The sequence below is a fragment of the Sinohyriopsis cumingii genome, chromosome 2, assembly GCF_028554795.1.
Source record: "Sinohyriopsis cumingii isolate HCF-2022 chromosome 2, ASM2855479v2, whole genome shotgun sequence".
In the NCBI taxonomy this organism is placed as follows: Eukaryota; Metazoa; Mollusca; class Bivalvia; order Unionida; family Unionidae; genus Sinohyriopsis; species Sinohyriopsis cumingii.
The window spans coordinates 77151878-77175304 of NC_142962.1; the positions used below are offsets into that span (position 1 = coordinate 77151878).

Below are 23427 nucleotides of genomic sequence, written 5' to 3' on the forward strand. Positions count from 1 at the left end.
CCTAATGATCAGTGAAACTGAAGAGCGTTGAAGAAAATGAATAACAATTAAAATATTTGTAAAACATAAGTTCAGTACCAAAATGGAAAACCTTGTAACAGATATGAACGAATGGCCAGTGTCGCGCGATATGTTTCGTAATTTCACGAAGCGGGGCATAGTGAAATGCATACATAATCCTCCTGATGGGGAAATGGTAGAATTCCTCATAGACCCAAATACCCAAACAAAGGATATTTCGCCGATTTAGTCTTGAGTCATTATAGAGGAAAGGAAGGAAGACATGTAAATATATAAATATATAATAACCTTTAACTGCCGATGTCTGGGCCTTTTGATGACAATATAGCTTATTTGGATGTCGTTTCTGACCTAGTAACTTTACCAGCAGTAGATGAGAGTCACATAGCGACATATAAAGGATCAATGCATTCTGAAATACCAGACAAAAACAAAATCTCCAAACTGTGATTGCTAAGTTGCTTTCATAATTTCACAATTATATGTTGTGAAAAACAGTAATACATGATATTCATATATTTTTCTTTAACAAACTATCATTCTTACTATATTATTACACGAAGCATTACGATATCAACTGCACTGCTACCCGTCTGAACGTGTCAAATACTATCTAGAGCTTGTCTACTCACGTAATGACACATAGAAAATTAAATTAGTTTTATATAGGGAAAACAAAATCTGTGGCAATAATGAAAAACTAGCTAGCGCTAAATATTGTGGCGAACTGCATCTCTGCGCAGTTTTTTTCACACATTATTAATTTAACTATTCTTATAAAATACGATCGTTTCTAGTAGGAGATATTAAAAAGAAATGCAATATTGAATAATTATATAATTGACTACTAACCTATAGTATAGTCCTTCTGATCTCGTCAGCGGAACTATAATTCCTGTTTTGTGTGAATGAGGCACGGCCTGAATCACCCAAAGAACGTATCCTCTATCAATTACTGCGGAAAATATTTGTCCTCTCTTTGATGTAAAGAAAACACCAAAACTTGCTTAGGTAATCGATGATATCACCCGCAATCAAACAGTACACACATCTAGCGTTTACGGTGAAAATGAGCAAGCGAAACCATCGATGAAAATGTGAAACAGATGTGCGACTTGCATCAGCTGTGGTTGACTACATTACCGATAATTATTATGTCCCAGACAATTCAACATCAGAGCAAGGTGTTCTCGAACAGTCGAGTCTGATATGGGATTGAAGTACTTGATGTGCATATGGGCTATGTTATTACTGCCATTGCTTTTATATAGTTATGATGTAGTTGTTTGTCGAACAAGATGTGGGAAAAAGTATATTCCCTTAGAGTACGTTTCTCGAATATTAAACTATTCCTGTGCTGAGAAAAGTCGACGATGACAGGAAATTCAATTAAGTTGTTGTTGTTGTTGTTGTTGTAGGGTTTAACGCCATTTTTCAGCACAAGATAGGCTATACATGGCGGCCAGTATTAATGGTGGAGGAAGAACCCGGAAAAAAACCGGAAAGAACCACCGACCCACGAGAAATTCAATTAAGTACAAGCGTTGATCGCATAATGCACATCGCAAAGAAGGTGCAATTTTGTTAGAAAAATAAAACACAAATCAAGCATTCATACTTTGTATTGTATATACTTTTCTTTGCAATAAATGTGCCTTGAGAAATTCTCCCTTCAATTCGTGGTGAGACCAGTCCTGGTTGAAACAATTACACGTCAAAATTCATCAAATCTGACACGTAGTTAAACTTGATCTTCATAAACATGGTCCCACATAAATGCCAGAGGTAGCATCTAACTGTCCAGTAACCCGTGAGATAAACTTCAGTTTGACTTAATTAATCACGTGGAACAAAGCCAATAATGTTACGATCAGCTTTTAGCCTGTCAGAGGTCGCACAGATTAAAAATGTTACTTCCTCTCATAGGTGTCTATAATATACAGATTTAGTAAATACAATCGTGGAGCGTAAGAAAAGAATAATATGAAACATTTATTTGCTGTAAATGCTTGGTGGAGGCGAGTTTGCCGTCGTTCGTAGAAGTTGTCTTTGCAGTATACATACTAAATCGTGCAAAATAGGAAAGTTACCTTATTAAAATTAAGGTAACAAAATCATTTAGATAGGAAAATTTAGGTAATAATTTTATGTTCTTTATTTTGGTTTCTACTAAAACATTTGAGTTGCAGTGATCCGAAAAGCCTTTGTTCTATGCAAGTGTATTTTTCACATTTTACGTGCGTGCTATGTGCATCAGCAAAAATCGTAACAGCTATACTAAAAAAAGACCTAGCCACCCCTCCCATGAAAAATAAATAAATAATATACAATTTGCAGTTTGCAGCAGACAAATTTCCTTCCTTGCTTACAAAGATGGTCGAAGATGAATAGAACCATGCTATATGAATGATGCTCACAGCGCAAACGTGTATGTCGTGAGTAGAGCGTTAGGTACACTAAAGTGCACCGCGGTTTTCTTTTTAAAAACAAAATGCATCAATGTTTGTTGTGATACTTCATTCTGAAGAGTGCCAAAATGAACATCATATACAAGTATATATATATATATATATATATATATATATATATATATATATATATATATATATATATATATATATATATATATATATATATATATATATATGTCAGTGTCCATACCTTTATGAGGGGAATCATTGATACACTTTTTATTATGAATCTGAATAGAACTTCAACTTAAAAGACATGTTAACCTCTGGGTTAACATATATCATAACAAATGTAATCTTTATCAAAAGGTTAATATATATTTCCATTCTTATATGCAGAGGCGTACCTGGGGGGGGGGAGGGGGTACATATGTCCCCGGGCGCCAAGGTACAGGGGCGCCAAAATGAGGCTTACAACGTTACATTATAATAAGTAAACAAGGGTAATATTCAAAAATGTGATTAAACGGGGATGGGGCTGGGGCGCCAATTTTATAGTTCGTCCCTGGGCGCAAAATATCATAGCTACGCCTCTGCTTATATGCAAATTACATTGTTACAACAATCGATGTAGTAAATTGCGGTCTCGAGGAATTCCATTATATTTTCCTAAAGCTGAACAATCTTGAGAATAATTAGCAAAATCATGAAAGATGCCTTTAATATTGGAAGATTTTTGGATCAAATGAAGGACAATTTTGTTTTCTCCACACAGGTCCGGATTAAGTTTTTCAGTTGTGTGAACCACAATGAGTTCTGGTGCGCTAAATCTTTGTTGTGTGAAAACATTATGAAGATGTCTGGCAAAAGCTATCAGTTACACCTAATTTCACTCTGAAAACTTTGGCGCCTGGCACACGGCAAAAACTCGTACGTTTGATTGATATACTTCAGCATAATTTACAAAGAAGGGTTCTTTCATCTAATCAGCCATGCAAAGTTATTTAAGACAAAGTCATCAAGTAATCTGCCTGAAAGTATAATTCAAATCCAGTATAAACAATTACATATTGGATCCATCTTATGCAGCGACAACATCTTTTATCTGTATCTAACGCAATTTAAGATATGTAAACGCATTGACTTTATGTTTTGTTTCATGTTCTATTCTACTGATTATCTCAGCGGAGTCTTTGCACTCTGTACATATATATGTCTATTGAATGAAGACTTTACCATATAACTAATCGACAAGTGCATTTAATTTTTATCGGTGCCCCTTAAACTATTTAAATTATGCAAAAGATTTGAAGTTGTTCATGTTATATAAAACGCAAGCCATTTTTTATGTTTATAGAAAACAGACTGTCATGGATGATACACATATAGTGTCATGGATGATACGCATATTGACTGCCATGATACGAATATATACTGCGATGGATGATACGTGTGTGTGTGATTTGGATTGTTTAACGTAGCTTTAAAAATATTTCAGTCATATCGCTATATCATGTCTGCAGTGTGACAGTTTATAGCAGGGATGGGCAAACTACGGCCAAGGGCTTTCATGCGGCCCGCCAAGGGTTTTCATGCGGCCTTGGAACAAGTCATCAATCGCACTGAGTCTGTTTATGTTACTCTGTTTATCAAATAAATGTGTTTCTTTTGAAGTTTAAGTTTTCAGATATTAACAACATATTAACAACTGAAAATTACATATGATGTTATTTAGAAAAACCTTTGTTTTTGCTATTTCAAATATTGATTATTTTACTTAATGAACTATGCGGCCCGCGACAAGGTGTACATTTGTGTATGCGGCACTTGCACTGGAAAGTTTGCCCACCTCTCGTTTATAGTGATGTCTAGCACTGGGGCATCATGCCGCAGACATGTAGCATGATGTCCCACCCAGTCAGTCGCATTATCCTGACACCAGGCCGACCAGTCTTAACACTAACCTCTTAATGCTGAGCGCCGAGCGAGGCATCTGTTAGTACCATTTTGTAAGTCTTTGGTATGACTCGGCCAGGGATCGAACCCACGACCTCCCGCATTCGAGGCGGACGCTCTAACCACTAGGCCACCGGAGCGGTCTGATGGATGATACGAATATAGACTGTCATTGATGATTGCTGAAAAGAAAACTCATAATTCCATACGTGTCTTATATTAATTTGGATGCAGGTAATTTCATTCACTGTTACGACCTTTAATTAAATGTTTATTTTCAAACTCGTTTTAATGTTTGCTGTTGGAGTTCCTGATGTCAATAGTGACATTTATATTTTGACTTCCCCTAACATGACTAAGTCTTTTTATCACAAAACTTTATAATTTTTTGTTCTTTTCATCGCACCCATTTTTTAAAAATAATGTCTGATGCGGAATAGTCGTTGCTAAACTATATACAAAATATTTTCATTTCTGCGTATGGCGATGCATTCTATCTAATATCGCCATGTGAAGTATTTTAGTTTTAACACAATATAACTAGTCCACGGAATATCAAAGGTATTGTTTAATAACGGCCAAAACATACTTCAAGACTTTCAACCAACAAAACTATGCAAGACATCATCTGTATATTGTAGGATTTTAGTCTTCTTTTGCCAAAAACAAACAAAACAATTTGATAATATCGTATGGTTTCTGTATGCCGAGTCTTGAATGATAATATTGTATCTGCAAGTACAAAGACAAATGGAGAGAAATGACACTTCTAAGGTCAGATTCCTAATGAAACCACTGTGTCTTCTGTCTGCAAATTTATATCCACCCTTCAACCTTACTAATTAGAATATCGACCCAGCTGATATTGTAGTTTCTATCTGCAAATTTATATCCACCCTTCAACCTTACTAATTAGAATATCGACCCAGTTGATATTGTAGTTTCAGAACATAAGCATGTTAAATATTTCCATCATATACTATTTTCATACGAGTCGAATAACTATTTTTAATCACATATCAATAGCTTGCCTGACCACTTATTAATATTTAGATATTAAATAACGTGATCAATCGTTCCAATTATTGTTATGATGTTTAGCCATTTGATGCAAGTAACCTTAGTTACAAGTAATATTTTGGTGATTGTAGTATATGACCCTCCTTACATTTTTGTTATCAGTGTTTGGTACATTTTAAAGTATCCAGGTAGCGATCCTGTCCTTTGTTTAATCTATAATTAGTTACTACAGATAGGGAGCAATACAATCCGTACAACGCATTTCCTCTACGGCTTACGTTATTTAGGGTCACACAGTTGCGTATGCATTAGGAAGATTGGACGTAACGCATAAACTGTATTAAAATTATTATATTCATTCATCAAATGCAAACAAATTGAGAGAGAGAGAGAGAGAGAGAGAGAGAGAGAGAGCTCATACTCTTGCAAGTAAAACATTGTCTTCAGAAGCAGTCTGCGCCAGAGATTTTGGTATACATGTTTTTGTTTTCGTTTTCTTCACTGTTTATATTGGCACCGTCACGTATTTTAACGATTAGCGAAGACATCACTGGAATTCCAGAATACACATCGTTACCTAAAGGAATTATATTAATTCCAATGACTTCACTTGAATTTTAAACTAATAAACAATTATTAATCTCCAGCGGAGATTTGAGACCTTATTTAAAAGCTCTTTTTATTCACACGCATGCACCATTACTATTGACTCTGCCGTTACGGACTACATCGCAGGATCGATTGCTACATGCATCAATAACACGAGAGTTGTGAAGGTATACATTAATACAGTATCACTTTCCTCTAAATTTAGGCTGTAAAATACTAGAATTTGACTGCCAATTTTAGAAAAATGTTTGCAAAAGTATTTGATCATTATAAAGTAGGTAGCCTAAGTAAAAATACTAACATTATATTAATCAAATTGTAAGCTAATGGATGAACACTATTTTGGTTAGAGAGAGAGAGAGAGAGAGAGAGAGAGAGTTTGACTCAAATATGTTTGCATTCTAAAAACGTTCGACGTAATTTCCCACCCGTTTCGTATAATCCGTGACTTTTTCCCCAACTGTGTGTGTCTGGATTTGTAGCTTACCTGAATCTACGCGCAAGCTTGTCTTGGTTTTGGAGATTCAATAGTGTGAGCTTGCAAGGCAGTCTCTTATACACGTATTATACATTACTGATATCACTATTAAAGAAGTACCGTTATAAATCACATAGTTTGATAGATATAATATTTTGAAAGAATTCACATCTGCAGCTATTGCAGAGATTAAATTACCAGACCCATGGGGTGTTGGTGCCGTCACATAAAAGATTAAATGTTTGTTTAGCTTCAATGCTTATTATCCTTTCGTTAATGAGACCTCTAAGGTGCTATACTATTTTTAAAAACGTACCAGGAGTATCCTGATACATTGACCGGAGTAATGATATAGCTAGAGCGAGCACCACGAAAATGTTATGAAAATGATAATACAAATCGTGAAAGTCATTGTATGACATTGTGCAAGAAAAACTAAAAAATCACAGAACTTCCCAGCGATGACACTGAAGTAACTAGCGAAGACATCGAAATTACTGGCGAAGACATCGAAGATGTTACAGAGATATTATGTACATGGATGAAGACGTTCGACATTATTGGATAGATTAGGGTACTTTGTATCGATCCCAGCCTTGAAGAAATTTTATTCGTGCTGAGACTTCACACATTTTGTCAGGATCAGGAATAAAAGCCTATTGTTGTTTTGTTTGCATATTAGGCATATGAGATATTTAAAAAAATCATCGATGGAGGAAGGCATCGTACGTTGCATGACCGTAAATTGATTTACCATCATCTGGATCACTGCATCGATACAAAGGCGTATGCATTGGAAAGAGAGAACTTTGCAACAGAACATATAAATAGGAATACTGAAAGTCACATGTGTTCGCCTTAGGTGTTGGCCCTGTTGCTCGAACATGTCTTAAATATGGTATCAGAGTCAAGTCACATACTCGTGATCGTCTGGATCTGTTGCCAAGTATTATCCTCAACGGTGGCAAAAACATAAAAAACAAGCCTGCCCCCCACCCAAAAAAAAGTCCCCAAAGATAACCAACAAAAACCAGTACCTAACGCCTGCGACCATCACAGAGGAAGCCGAGGAGTATCAAAACAAATATATTTTAAAAAAATGTTTATAGGTAAATAATCAATTAGGAAATGTTCCCCTTATAATAAGATATGCCGTCTGTGAATCGAATTAAGCAATCAACACGACATCATGGAATACGAATTCCAGGCGGTATGAGAAAGGCAGATATATTTACACTCTTATGATTCACTGATGAGCCAAGACCTGTTATGAGGCAACTTTCCACACATCAACCACGGTTGGTCTGCAACAGCAACTGTAAATCAACTTAAACAATCCGCGCGAGAGCGTGAATTAAAGAAAAAGGTATATTTGGGTTTAAGGTGAACTTTGTGCTTCTTGTACATTTGATTATACCGTTTAAACCTCAATGAATAAGATGATTATGTATTAAAAATTGCAAACTTGTTTTCAGAGTGGTGCCCATAAAATGCTGAACCGCGAAAACACCGAGACCATTAATGATTAAAAACACTAGCGTAGGCTCAAGATGGGTCCTTGACAGATGCGTTCAAGTTGAACATAATATTTCCCCGTACAAACCTTTTCTCAGATCGAATTGCATACCGAATTCAGGGTGTATATTCCGCGGCTGGCAATAATACACATGGAAAATATAAACATCATCTATGCGAATTTAAGTTAGCAACATTGAATTTCCTATTCAGATTACTGAAATCAGAGAGCTTGAACGATTGAAAACTGATATCACTCTGAGCTGTAGCCATTCACATAGACGCCTCGTCTCCCGACGCTAAAACAGAGGTTAAACCAAATAAGATACAAGCTGTCGATCAAGTCACATACGCGTTTTACTACACTGTTGTCAGATGTGATGGAGAAACTGAGCATCCAGCATTATAACGGGACAAAGATTCGGTTGAAGTTTTATTAAATGCTCGAGGTTACCACGAAATGGATCAGAACGCAGCTTTCCTTGTCCGCGTACATGTTTATGAATCGTGATTACATCTTGACTTCTCGCAGGATGGACCTGTGAAGGAGCTTTCATTTCCACTGATGAAAAGGTGCATGATCACTGTTACATCAATGATGCATACATGTGCTCCAAATACTACACATGAAACCGGGAGCTGCGAATTTAGACACACAAAACGAAAACTCCCGTAGTGCTTTGAGGTATGATGGTCACTTAATTATGCAAGGAGGCGCAACAACACCCAACATGGCAAATAAGCGCAATCTCCGAAAATATGGAAAAATACACGATGTTTTGGATGGGCCATCTGCCGTTTAATGATGTTGCATCCATGAGCGCGGAAACCGTGTATTAGCGGAAAAAAAGTCGCGGAAACTACCACCGCGATGACTGAAACAGAAAGAATGCCTGGTTCGATAAAGCGTGTGCCAGCACAACTGAAATAAATTCAACACAGTTTGGAGGGCATACATAAGGATGTCGGAGGGGCACATGCGAAGCTTCCACAACAAGAACTACCCGAATACGAATCAAAGATGGATACGTCAGTTGAAAATTATGTTGAATCGGCACGTCATATAAGTTTTGAACATAAACTAAAGTTTTCCGCGAAAATACCTAACCCAAAATAATTAAATCATGAAATGTTTTGAATCAACTACCCAGGGATAAACATATACATTATCTCAGTTGGAGCTCCTGGTATTCCAGGAGTGATTTGGACTTTAAAAAAATATACATTAATAATCACACGTGGATCGATTTCACGAGGTCTTTAACGTCAATAGAAAGTTTGGTCCAGGAAAGGTGAAGCAAATATAGAATACTTTTATTCGCAAACACAAATATCCTTGCAATCATCTTTGGGGTTTTGTTTTATGGAGGAGATTCCAAAAGAGATTCGTCCTCTAGCTGGAGAAGAACATAAATCCACTTTGGAGGCAGCTCTTTTCCAGGAACTACCTAAACGTGTAAAACGTATTGGTGATCGTGGACACAAAGGTGGACCAACCATATGTAAAGGAACTCGTTGATGGTTTCTAAACACAAGTTGGGTTGGTTTTTGCCGTCATCAGCACGCCAGAAGTAATCGATGAGGCCACGTCAGCTTGTCAGAGGCTGCTTGCCGACCACATGATGGACCGGATAACATTTCACTCATCGAATGAAGACATCGAAGATGAGTTCTGAGGTGCTTCCCATTTTTGAACTCAATGTTTCGACTGAGGACGGCCGAGAAGGTACGATACAGATTCGATCAATGAAGAGACCCGACGAAGTATTTCGTTTTGGACAGGGAAAGACTAAAAACATTTTAATAAGAAACACGTGCCCACGCTCAGTTTTGCCATCTCGATCGAATTTCCACAGAATGTGGTTGACATCGGAGAGTTGTCGTTGAGAACGGTTCACGGTTGGCCTGAACATTTTAATGAGAATCCCGCATGGGATACAATATCTCGCCAGATATTGCCAAGATCACCACCACGGTGCATTTAACCTAACATATGATGCTATCGGTACTGACAACCAAGCGAGCTTTTCAGGCAAATCAAGTATCGCGTCGGAGGGTTATATATTGTTTGGGTTCTCCCCGAATGCTCAACCAAATGGTCTGGTGTCGATTATTCCCTCGCCCGTGTATCTTCCATGCCAAAATCACCGGTTTATACACCTTCGTTTTACTCTTGTCAACTTGGACGGGCACACGTTGCATCTTAGCGACGAGACTTTGACAATACAGCAATACATTAGAGAATAACCTGATCTATTTTAATACAATGACAGTCATATGTGGATGTGGGATACCCGTGCGTGTTGTCAAAGCGAGTAAATAAAAATTGTCTTTTAAATGCGAGTAAAGTAATCTAGATTAATAGACACTCATATACAGTCAAATATAATCTTCACGTGGGCAAGATAGAATCGACAGTTGGGACCACCTTGCCAGATGTACCAATACCTAGTCAGGTCCATTTTTAAATCATTTCATTCGAATGAGAAAATACCATTCGCATACTACACTGAGAGGCGCGAAAACGCCCTGAAATTTGTTCCTACAAAACATGAAGTAGAATCCACCGACAAATCCACGGCGGACACGTTCTCTATCATTTATGTTGCACCAACACTTACTCAGCCAGGAAGAGAAAAATCATTATGGACATAGTTGTCCGTGAAAGCAGATCTAGGGCTAAGACAGGAAGGATCATTTTAGACACCATTCAATGGGTCAATCAGTATGAGTCTATATGAACTCTGTTCCAGGCCTTAGGACGCACAATCTCCCTGGTAGTTATGTTATTGTACGGCAATTTTACCAGTATAAAAGAGTAATTGGTTTGCGCGTGTGTGTTACATCTGAACGTGATGAAATCCCGAGTAAATATGCTACGCAATTACATTATTACCAGGATTATGATGGACCCTCGACTGCATTCGCCAATACGTATCGATCGAGAACTTGTCGCGGTCGGTCAAAGCAGTCTCAATATAGTCAGTAAACTATAGTTTATGGATACTGAAAATAAAGAGATTACATCGAATGAATTCGAGACCGTATCGATCGAAATGGAAAACCCCATTGACGTAACCAGGGCGCGGACAACCCAAAGTAGGTAAGTGATATAGAGGCGTGAAAATCGAATAAATGGTTGCAAGGTGTATCGAACATTCTGCGAGCTCAAAACACAGCATCTCCCAACCCATTGTAGCCCTTGGCGTGGGTTACCCGAGGGCTACAAACAAAGACACACACGCATACGAAAATCCACAGTGGGGAAAAGTTATGGAGAATACAGAAGGGGTTTCGGGATAGAAACTGAAAACTGTTTAGATGGTTTTAATACCCTATAATAATACTACTTAGAGCTATAAACGAGATTGCATAGTAAAGATTCAAAACTTTGACTATATCTCAATTTATTCTGCTAATCAGCACACCATGGGAATGGTACTGGGAGTGGAGAAAACGTAATGATGGGGACAAACCAAAGCAGTGTGTATTTAAGTCAGATACGAATCGTGAACGAAAACAAAGAAAAACCCCTCTAATCAAGTGTTACTGTGCGTAATGACATTCTGTGATCAAATTCAATTTAAAGGACACGATGTAATTTCATAAAGATCACGATATATTCGAAAAATAGCACCAACACTTTTCCGTCTTGAATAAAACAATATGTCTTTAAGAAGAATGTACCCAAAACAGTATTACGATGAGCAAAATATTACAATTTACAAATTATATGAAGGTTCGAGGCGAGGTTAATAGTGGGATAAATGAGATAAGTGTGACTCATGGTTTCATTATTCTATATTTTCCAGTTATTTCTGGCAAAGTAATTCTGTTTTCACATCAGCATGCTTCATGTCAACGAATTAGGCACTGGTAATGGCGAATTGCATGGATTACAAAAATAATTCTAAATTAAACCGTGACTGTATAAGTAAACCCATAAGGAAGAGAAATTACCAAGACTTTTCTCGAATAGCAAATACATACACTAGCTGGCAGGAGGAAATCTATCAAGAAAGAGAAAGAAAGAAACATTTAAAAAAAAGAATACGAGGAAGAAAAAAAGACGGAGAATGGGGGCAATACAAAACAGACACTTCAGTTAACCAAGAATACTATAGAGGCAAGTCAAGAAAATAAAACAGCAACATTTTAATAACAGAGAAACGGAGACATCCATGTGATAGATGCGAATGTGCATTTCTCCATAAATTGCATTGTTCATGTAATAGTATGCCATCTGTTTTGCTGTGTTTTTTATTGAAAAATAAAAACAACAATGTGGTTGGATTCCTGTTGAATTTGTTTTCTTCTCTGTGGCACATAGATTTAATTTTTGTCAAAAAATACAGTCATTTGACAGACCATCAACACTTGTCTCCTGTTTAGCAGAGACATCAGAAGGCAGTGAATTAATAGTTACCGGTAACTTAGAGTATTAAACCATCGATCTCCGCTTTCCAGAAGCTTTATAAACATTTGTAACTAGACAGCTTTGTAAACTACATCTGTAAGTAGACAGCTTTGTAAGCTACAAATGTAACTAGACAGCTTTGTAAGCTACAAATGTAACTAGACAGCTTTGTAAACTACTTCTGTAAGTAGACAGCTTTGTAAACTACATCTGTAAGTAGACAGCTCTGCAAACCACATTTCTAAAACTAGACTGCCTTGTAAACCACATTTATAACTAGACAGCTTTGTAAACTAAATATGTGTGTGTGTGTGTGTGTGTGTGTGTGTGGGCGTGTGTGTGTATGTGAGAGAGAGAGAGAGAAAGAGAGAGAGATTCAGATCTGGATTTTTAACGTAGCTTTAACACTTTTTCAGTCATATTGCTACGTTGTCTGCATTGTGGCAGTTTATATGGATGTCTAGCACTGGGACATCATGCCGCAGACATATGGCATCTTGTTCCACCCAGTTACATTATCCTGATACCAGGTCTACCAGGCCTACCAGTCCTAACACTAATTCTTAATCCTGAGTATCAAGCGAGGCAGCTGCTAGTACCAATTATATATCTTTGGTATGACTCGACCGGGTTCGAGCCCACGACTACCCGGTCCGAGGCAGACGCTCTAACCATTCAGGCCATCGTAGTGGTAACAACATTTATAAGTAGAAAGCATTGCAAATTACATTTGTAACCAGACAGCTTTACAAACTTTAGTTGTAACTTGATGCTTTGTAAACATTTGTAATTAGACAGATCTGCAAACTACACTGTAACTAGACAGCTTTGCAAAGTACTTTTGTAAGTAGACAGCTTTGTAAACTAAATTTGTAACCAGACAGCTTTGCAAAGTACATTTGTAACGTGAAGGATTTGTAAAGTACTTTTATAAGTAGACAGCTTTGTAAACTACATTTTTAACTAGATACCCTTTTGTAAACTACATTTGTAACTAGACAGCTTTGCAAGTACATTTATAACTAGACAGCTTTGCAAGTACATTTATAACTAGACAGCTTTGCAAGTACATTTATAACTAGACAGCTTTGCAAGTACATTTGTAACTAGACAGATTACACTGGACAACAAATTTTTACAAAAGTCATGTTACTGAAATAAAATTAGTCAATTCTTATCAATTTTTATGTGCTGAACACGAATATGACAGTCAAATTGCAAAATTGGCTCTAGTTTTTTTGTAATCTGCAAGAAATTAATGTTTACATAACGAAATGCATTCCAATAGTAAAAGGTCAACTGTAATAGCCTACCTATAAAAAATCAAGTCATTGACTACATCTTAGATTTCTTCGCCTGTCTCTTGTACAGCTGTTCGGGAGCATCTCTGAGGAGTGTCCAGCAGTAGTCAGCCAGCATTGTAGTGGACCATTTTCCCTGGTATCTTTGTTCCATTGTTGCGATATCTTGATGAAAACGTTCGCCGTGTTCATCACTAACAATACCACAGTTGCTAGGAAAGAAATCCAAATGGGAATGAAGGAAGTGAATCTTTAGAGACATATTGCAGCCAAGTTTCTTATACTTCATCAACATGTCTTCTACTAGTTCCTTATAGTTTTCTGCCCTAACATTTCTGAGGAAGTTTGTAGAAACTAGGCGAAAAGCATTCCATGCTTGTTTCGCGTCACCTTCCAGCAAGTTGTTGAACCGGTCATCTTTGAAAAGCTCTCGAATCTGAGGACCCACAAAAACTCCCTCTTTAATCTTTGCTTCGCTGAGTCGAGGGAATTTTTCATGCAGGTATCAGAATGCTGGCAAAGTCCGGTCAATGGCTTTCACGAAGTTCTTCATCAAACCTAGTTTGATGTGAAGGGGTGGTAGCAAGATTTTCTGAGCCTCAACCAGAGCTGGGTGTTGGATATTCTTCTCTCCAATGGCTACATTCTGCCTGTGAGTCCATTCCTTCCTCATGTAGTGCATTTCCCTTGCTCGGCTATCCCACTCGCATAAGAAACACATGTATTTTGTATATCCTTGCTGCAGTCCCATTAAAAGGGCAACTACCTTCAAATCACCACAGAGGTGCCAGCTGTACTTGTTATACTCAATGGAATTCAGTAGCTGCCTTAAGTTATCGTATGTCTCTTTCATGTGGACAGCATACGCTACTGGAATAGATGGAAGAATGTTTCCATTGTGCAAAAGCACAGCCTTGAGACTCAGTTTCGAAGAGTCCACAAATAGTCTCCATTCTTGTGGGTCATGAGTGATTTTTAAAGCATTCATGAGGCCCTCAATATCGGAACAGAATATCAGATTACTTTCCTTTCTGAAGAAAGGCTCCAATTGCTGGTGGCGCTTTCGATATGCAGTAATTGTGACATCTTCTTCTAGAAGATTCCATTGTTGGAGTCTTGATCCTAGCAATTCTGCCTTGTTCTTTGATAAGTCCAAATCACGAATCAGGTCATTTAGTTCTTCCTGTGTTATTCTGTGTGGGGTTGATGATGCATCACAGTGAAAATCTGGATCACTGCATGCTGATGGACCAGGAGAAGAACAGGTCGACTCACCTTTGTCTTCGTCAGATGAATCAAGAGAATATTCTGCTGGAGGTTCTGGAATAGGAAGTCCCTCACCATGTGGAACTGGTCTCAATGCAGACGGAATGTTTGGGTAGACTATTCTCGACTTCTTTCGCTTCGTTATTCCGCCGGAAAGAGGAGGAACCAAGCAGAAGTAACAGTCATTTAGGTGGTTGCTTGGCTCTCTCCACACCATTGGGACTGCAAACGGCATTGATGACCTTTTGCAATTCAACCACTGTGAAAGCTGTGTTGTACATGTAGCACAGCATATATGCGGAGCCCAAGGCTTGTCTTGGTCACCAACCTTGCATCCGAAGTAAAGATGATATGCCTTCTTCACTTGAGAATTGATACTTTTCTTCTGGTTGGCAAATGTCACTTCCCCACAAATATAGCAAAAATTGTCCGCGGTATTAACACACTTTCGAGGCATTACTGTTCTTTATTGTACGTAAATGGATAAAATAATAAGTTTTATGTAACAGTAGCTTGAACTGTCTCGCACAACGTCTAAAATATTTTAAATGCTGAACCTATCTGATTGGGCTTTATATAGTACACTGCTTACGTCAGCTTCAGCAGCCGCCTGGCATTAGTATAATAGGCCTACACATGTATAGTACACTGCTGACGTCAACTTACTTCAGCAGCCGCATGGCATTAGTATTGCATTGCATCAGAAAATGATGCAATCAACTGTGGATGATGTGAGCATGATAGTATTATGCAATGTTACATCATTATTCCGGATGTTGCTGCAGTCCTACTGGAGAAATTTACACAGTGAAACATAGAAAATGAGGTATATGAATATCTTCAAAACGAGAGCCAATACAAATTTTTCACGGTTATATTCGTGTTCGGCACACCAAAATACTACAGATTAGGGCCTTTTCAAGTCAGTAATGATTTCACTGTTGACCAGTGTTATAAGTTGCAGTTATAACTAAAGGATTGTATATAAGAGGGATTATGTTTCAAAGTGTTGTCAGATTGAAGGCGAGCAATTATGGTCCAAAAGCTATTATTTGTAAAGAAAGGTTTACTTTGAGTACATTAGTTACCATCATAGGCAGTGGTACCGATGTGCACCAAACTTGAACACATGTCTGGTCAGAAGAGAAACGATGCAAGAAATCAAGATCGAACTTTAAAATGATGTGTTGATTCATCTCAAAACCAGGATAGGTGAAAAGATCATGCCAGGAGCGTTATCATCCGGAGAAGGAGAAAATATGATTGAATTTATTTAGATATAAAACATAGACTCATATGTATCCGATTAGAAGCAGATTCATCGATGTTATTTGTCAATGACTGTGACAGAAATTCGAGGTCATCACTTTGATCAGTTACTGGAAACGCTAGTCAGGATTAGTTTTCGAGCTCGTGGATACTTTCGTCTCTACTTATACTGTCCATATTTCACAGATTTCACAGACACTTTAGTCCATCGAATGCTTCATGATATTGCTTTAGGCAGGACATTCAAATCCTGTCGTCGTTTCTTTGCGCTTTCCCTTGTGAGTTTGGTTGAAAGCATTGAGTAATATTTATATGACTTGATATGTAACTATGTCTTTTCGCTTAATCAATGGCAAATTATTGACTTATTATCTTTAGTCGATTATCGAATCCGTTTTACTATTTCTATATGACACTTGGCAGGCTTTATGTTCTCTGGGGACAAATAGACGTACGTATTCTGTCTAAAGAATTACGATTTTGTCCTGTTAAGTAGTATTCTTTCTTACTGCTTACTGCCTGAGTTACCATGATTAATGTTACTTATTCATATTATTAACAATATATTTGCAATACTATCAATCACATTATAGCAATGATACGCGCTTTGTTGTTCTCTATTCCTATCTCTGCTATGCGCTAAGCAATGTTTGCTGCATTATTTTGAATATTTGATTCTTCATTTGATATACTGAAGACTTAGCAATGTTTTGCACGGCTAAAGAGCTTGATATCATGGTTATTTTACTATGCATTATGTCCATGTTAGTCAGATGCATACCTACCCTTTTATAAAATTAATTTTGGTCAATAAAAGCATATAGGCGTGGTCCCCCCGCGCCCTTCGTTTTAAAGTAACTAGAACGTCCTCTGTAAATTCCTTTGACATTTGTTTTAGACAATTACACAAACAGATCTTTTAAATAACAACTAGTACTGTTTCTCTTTCTTTTAACATCAAGTATGTACTACATTTTGCAATATATTCTTGATTAGAAACTTTAATTTGTATCTGTTAAATGGCACATTTTTTTAGATTGACTTTCTATCTTATTAGCAGGTTGAGGTGCATATCTGGTGGTTGTAATCTAAATATAATCCACAACCATATATGCCATGTTCGGCCTATAGCCTAAACTTCAAAAGAATGGACAATCATTAATCAAATTTTGTCTTAATATTCATCTGCATTATGTTCCTTTGCAATCGTATCTTTCAGACTAAGTCTAAATATATCTCGATTTTTTTTCTTCTCCAGTTTCCCGTAAAAATCATTGTGGAGTTGCATAAAACGTTTGTGTCTTTAATGGAAAACGTGTAAGATATCTTGCCTATGAAATCGTAATTTTTACGTCTATGGGATAATGAATTAACAGAAAATAACAATATGTGGATGGATATGAATATGACGAAGCTCCACTTACGATCATTGATATGACATCCCATACGTCAACAACACTGTTACTTTGTGGGAAACATTGTCAGTTAATTAGAAATAAAGAAGATACTTAATGCAGCATTATATTGCTGAACACCTATCATTAAAATCTTCACTTAAACATTTGTTCTGTCAGCGTCATAGGCTCATGACAATATTTTAAAACTAGATTCTCAGAAAGCTTTCTTTATACTTAATTATCAACATGATATTTTACGTATTTGACACAAAAAGAAATTTTAAAACAAATAACGAGAACCAAGTGTGCGAGTTTGGGGCTGGACGCATATATAAATAATCTGTCTCAAAGTCAATATTATAATTAACCAATTATTAAATTGAAACAAGACGTTAGCATCAATAAGAGTGATTTCGCCTGATACAGACGCTTGGGGAAAGTTTTCCCCAAGAGTAATCTGGCCTGATTCAGAGGCTTGGTGAAAGTTTTCCCAAGAGTAATCTGGCCTGATTCAGACGACTGGTGAAAGTTTTCCCCAAGAGTAATCTGGACTGGTTCAGAGGCTTGGGGAAAGTCTTTCCAAGAGTGATCTGGACTGATTCAGAGGCTTGGAGTATGTTTTCACCAAGAGTAATCTGGACTGATTCAGAGGCTTGGGGAATGTTTTCCCAAGAGTGATCTGGCCTGATACTGACCTTAGGTAATGTCTTACATTTATGTGCACTGTAACTTTGTGCACACAATTGTTTAGTACAAATATTAAATTCGTTAATATGTTTTTATCTTGTACTATATATCATTTAGTGCTCACGTGGGTACTCATATCTAAACGGTGTATTTTTCTCTTAGAGATGGATAGACAGATAAACAATGTTGACGTCGAGAAATAATTGGGATGATGATAGGAACATTTTGCACCAACTATCCTGCGATTCCTTTTATCAGAATGTTCTTAACTAATGCAAGATCGGACACTGCACTTGCTGTGCGTCCGCCCTTGCTTACCCCTAACAAACTGACATTGTTGGAACAGACTAATTTATTCGCACTTGACTTGTTACGTCAGGCGTAGGTCAAGTTCTGAAGAACATGAAGTGTCCAACGAAAAAAGTTCGCAGTATTAAATCTTTCATACCGCACGGAAAAAGGTGGTTAGGGACGCACGGTACTAAGCATGTCCCCATAGTTAACCTATGCAAACGCCATGATATACAAAATTAAATACCTTCAAATTTATGAATGTTCATGATCAAACCTATATTTATCAGTATAGATGAAACCTGGATGACAGCTTCTGTGGAGAGGAAAATATATGAACTGCGGAATTTTCTGGACCTACATGTGTTTGTTAAACGTTTTCAATTCCGCACCAAAGAACCAGGTGTTAATTTTAGTAATGAGTGTTCCAAGCTCAAGCCTGTTAAAGAACTGGCATTCCATATATAAAAAACAATGTCTCTGACTTTTTTAAGGTACAACTAGGATAAGCTCTAAATTATCCCTTTCCGCAAAATAACATTCATTATCAACCAATCCTGGCCAGCCAAACCCATATGTACTCTACTTTCATTCCATTTCCAGGCTGGTTCAAATTTTTCCATACAGTTAGAACCGTGTGTCCTTAGACGGCTTAATTCCACAATGCGAGAGTCTAAGGCTGTAAAAGACACCCAGTCAAAGTACTACAGTCAAGCTAACATAAATCATGAGATACGTACGACTTAGACTAGTTTTTTTGTAAAGACTTCAATAGGTTTGAGAGGTATTTGTTTACTGGTAATGTCCATACGGTTTGGTTTGATGTTTTACGGCACATAAGCACAATGAAGATTAAATCGAGCCCAAGTAAACAGGGTAAAATGTCTTACTCAAGGATAGGCTGCAGGAACCTCTCACGGTTGAAGCAGTAGTGGGAATTGAAACCGCGTTGACCTGTTCATGAGTCCAATGCCTGAACCACTGGACCTCGGCTCATATATATATATATATATATATATATATATATATATATATATATATATATATATATATATATATATATATAAAAGACCAATTCCTTTAAGTCATAGTGCTCTGTAATGGCATCTACAAGATCAGGTAATGATTAACAATGATACAAGGTTTCCAATGAATATAATTACTTTGCAGAGAATGAATGATTGTATACTTCAAGGAAAATCAATGAAATAACGGTGTATGCTTCCGTTTCACAAGCAGGAAAACTCGATACAGCATTTCATGACTAGTCAATTAATCCCTTTCCGTTAACATGACTCCGGGGAATTATTCGTGGATCTCGGCTAAAGCGTCTTCCAGGGAATACTGGATTCAGCAGAACTTAAACGTTAACAATCTGCAATGTGATGCTATCAATACCATCCAGAAAAAAATGAATTTTGCTTAGGCATTAAACTACAGCGTGTAAGTGTTTCAAAGAAAAGTAAAATCGGAACAAGAATTTTTGACAGTGTACAATCAGATTATCCTGCTCAATTGTCTATACATTAGTTAACAACATTTCACATATTTCTTTTCATAAATAGGGGCCCCGAGTGGCCGAGTGGTCTAAAGCGCTCACCGTTACAGATCACTGCCCTCTCACCTCTGTCTGCGTGGGTTCGAGTCCAAGGCTTGGCTAGCGTGTGTACGTGGGAAAGCCTGCCAGTAGCTTCTCGTTGGTCGGTGGTTCTTCCCTGGGTTTTCCAGGGTTCTTCCTCCACCATTAATACTGGCCGCCATATATAGCCTATCTTGTGCTGAAAAATGGCGTTAAACCCTAGAACAACAACAACAACAACTTTTCATAAATAACATTAGTTAACAACATTGCACATATTTTTTATCAACAATAACCATCAAAACTTAAGGACCATCTCGAAGGTAGCTAACAGATTATGATTACAACTGTAGTGTTTTATGAAATCCCAATACATTCCTTTTTAGACTGAGAACCAACCATCGAGATGGAATGTGCTTCCTCAGCCACGTGCGTCGCGCATGCTGTCTTCTTGATCACATAGTAAAACTAAAAGAATGTCTTAAGGTATTGAGAATTTTTTTTTGTATTATGTAATTACATTTTGACATACTGCAAAACCATTTTCTCTGTTCAAAGTATAATCCGGCACTAATATTTATTAATCAAGTAAATCGAGGTCACTGTATGAATTTTGTCCAGTGAGGCATGTTTAGTGCAGTTGTTAATGTCGACTTATGTTGAATGAAACCATGGAGAAATTTTCAATTTTAAGCCACTAACTGAAACGAACTCAGGAACCAGTTTTGATTGGAAGATAACGTGTCAATCTAAGTTCTATTTCAAGCTGAAAAACATATGAGAGAACAGTTCCGGATACGGATCGGATCATAATTAACGAGAGTTGCACCATAAATATTATTTCTTAAAATACAAAACTGAGGGAATTATATTACCATTTAAGTTTTGAAATCACATTGTTGCCAAAATAAAATTGAGTAGCTTATTTAATTTCCCACATTATTATATGCCATGAACGGATTGTAAAAGGAGAGTCAAGATTAAAATGACTTTTTAACATGCCACCTTTGTTTTCTGTATCAGTTTGGATATATACTCAAATAGGTCTTTGAAGGGCGTAATTGTGTTTAACATGACACACATGACACGTTAGGATTCAATCAACATATTCAGAACTGAGCACTACATATAACGATATCCATGCATTTTAAATTTCTGATTCTTTTCAGATTGGAGATGAAGCTGACAATATAACGAACTTCTACCGAAGTTTGTGAATGTCCCTAAATGCTACCACGGAAGCATGAATATAAAATGAAATATGCTGATGCTATGCAACAGCTGTACGCTGTGCATTAGCTGCATGTTGCCAATTTACATTGGTGATAAGAACATTGCCAGTAATTTCCTACAGCTATCGTTAATTCAGCGCACGGTGTTCTGAAGCAGGGTGGTCTGACATGACGTAATTATACATCGTGATTCTGTGTTGATTTGTACCTGGTCAACGGGCTTTACCTACTATTATCGTCTGAAATAAAACTTACCGTTGTAGACTAATACGATGTAAATACTATTGCTGTGAAGCATAAAACTTCCCTCTAATAACGTGCATCATTCCAGGAAAGTAGCTGGTTGATGCTAATATTACTTTATAAAGTATGATTTTTCCCACCTCGCTTTTATGGTTAGCTTCACCGTATCTGGGTATTTAAAATGTTCTGAAAATTAATATGCTGTACGAAAAAGTTTTGTTATTAGCGAACAATATGTCAGTACATCCCCTCAAAATACCACAAGCACCTCTACATATGTTCTGTTTGTTTATCCAATTATCAAATGCCATTCAGTTTTGGGAATGCTATTCATACACTGGAAACTGCAGTTCTAATCGCATGGCGACTTTAAAAACGTCTGCCTCTCAGCTAATCTTTAATAAATGAATGATGTGCGACTTCTGAAGTCTATTACGCTAGAGGATTAATGCGTAGGTAGGATGTCATTCATGGACTAAATGGGCAATTCAAGTACGTGTGTGCAGATGAGTGATTCCGTAGTGCTCCGTAATGTTTGTGATCACTTTGAAGGCACGAAAGTGTCCAGTGACACTAGCAGAGTCAGGAAATCTGGACGACCGGTCCTTTTGCATATAACATAATGCGTATAAAAATCTCTTGACGGTCCGATTACGTTGAGCGATTTTTGGTCTATGCTCGTATTTCTTTTTTAATCTAATCTTTATTATTTTTCTTCCAAGTCAAGTCCAAAAAGGTAAGGCCATGTTTCATCACCCGTGACAATCTCATTCAACCATCTCTTGTCACTATTTTTTTGGCGACTATCTATTTTGCGAATTCAACCCAAGTCCGTATTTGATAAGCGGTCAACAAAAACGGGATCCATTGACACAGACATTTCTGGGCATCAACGTATTCGTCACAGCAGAAACTAACTGCCCATCAGTCGCAGACAACGGTCTTCCCGAACGTGTCATCTTATCCGGATTTGCTGCCATCTTTAAAACAATGAAACCACCTCATAATAACAGGGTATTGCTTTAAGTCGGCTTTGAAAGTAATGTAGGAGTATCATAAGAGCGCCAGGATTTTACAGTGTGCTCTTCGCTCAGACGCAAAATTGTTCTCCTTCTCCGACCTGCTTCCGTCACTGTCGTTTACCTATCATACTTTAAACACGTGTATCTACATGTGTTGGAGGTCATTTTACATAACGGTATATTGTATATCGATCGGCATTAAATACAGACAGGTTCAAAGAAACAAAAACAAAGGGTATAACAAAATATTCGTTAATGTACAAATAGCGATCTGAGAGAGAGAGAGAGAGAGAGAGAGAGAGTGCTCCTTTAGGGGTCGATGCCAATGGAAAGTTTTGTATATCGGTTGCGGTGTACCGGTGCAATAGGTTGAGCCGAGTGCAGTTTACATTTAACCAGCGAAATTTATATCAATTGAGGTGTATTTGATTCTTGGTAAGAAGAAGACGCGGGAAGCAATAATATTGTCAACAGAGATGTGAAATCTGGGTTCATGATTCTTTTATCACTATATTTTAATGAAACCACGTCACAAATTAATTAGTGTTCTTCGTACAGATGACTGATACTGTGTTGTATATACATTAGTTGCTTACATATATCCTGCCACCCAAATCACACTTCATATTTAAAAGACTGGGATTGACTTTGAATTTCGAAGACAAATAGTTTATCAATAAACGTATCCATCATTCCCATTAATATTTATGAAA

The 23427-nt window shown here is 37.3% G+C and overlaps 1 long non-coding RNA gene across 2 annotated transcripts in view; it reads right to left on the reverse strand.

The window, feature by feature from the left end:
* Positions 1-23427, reverse strand: part of LOC149805227 (uncharacterized) — a 124398-nt gene that overhangs the window by 20855 nt on the left and 80116 nt on the right. The gene's annotated exons all lie outside the window — the stretch shown is intronic.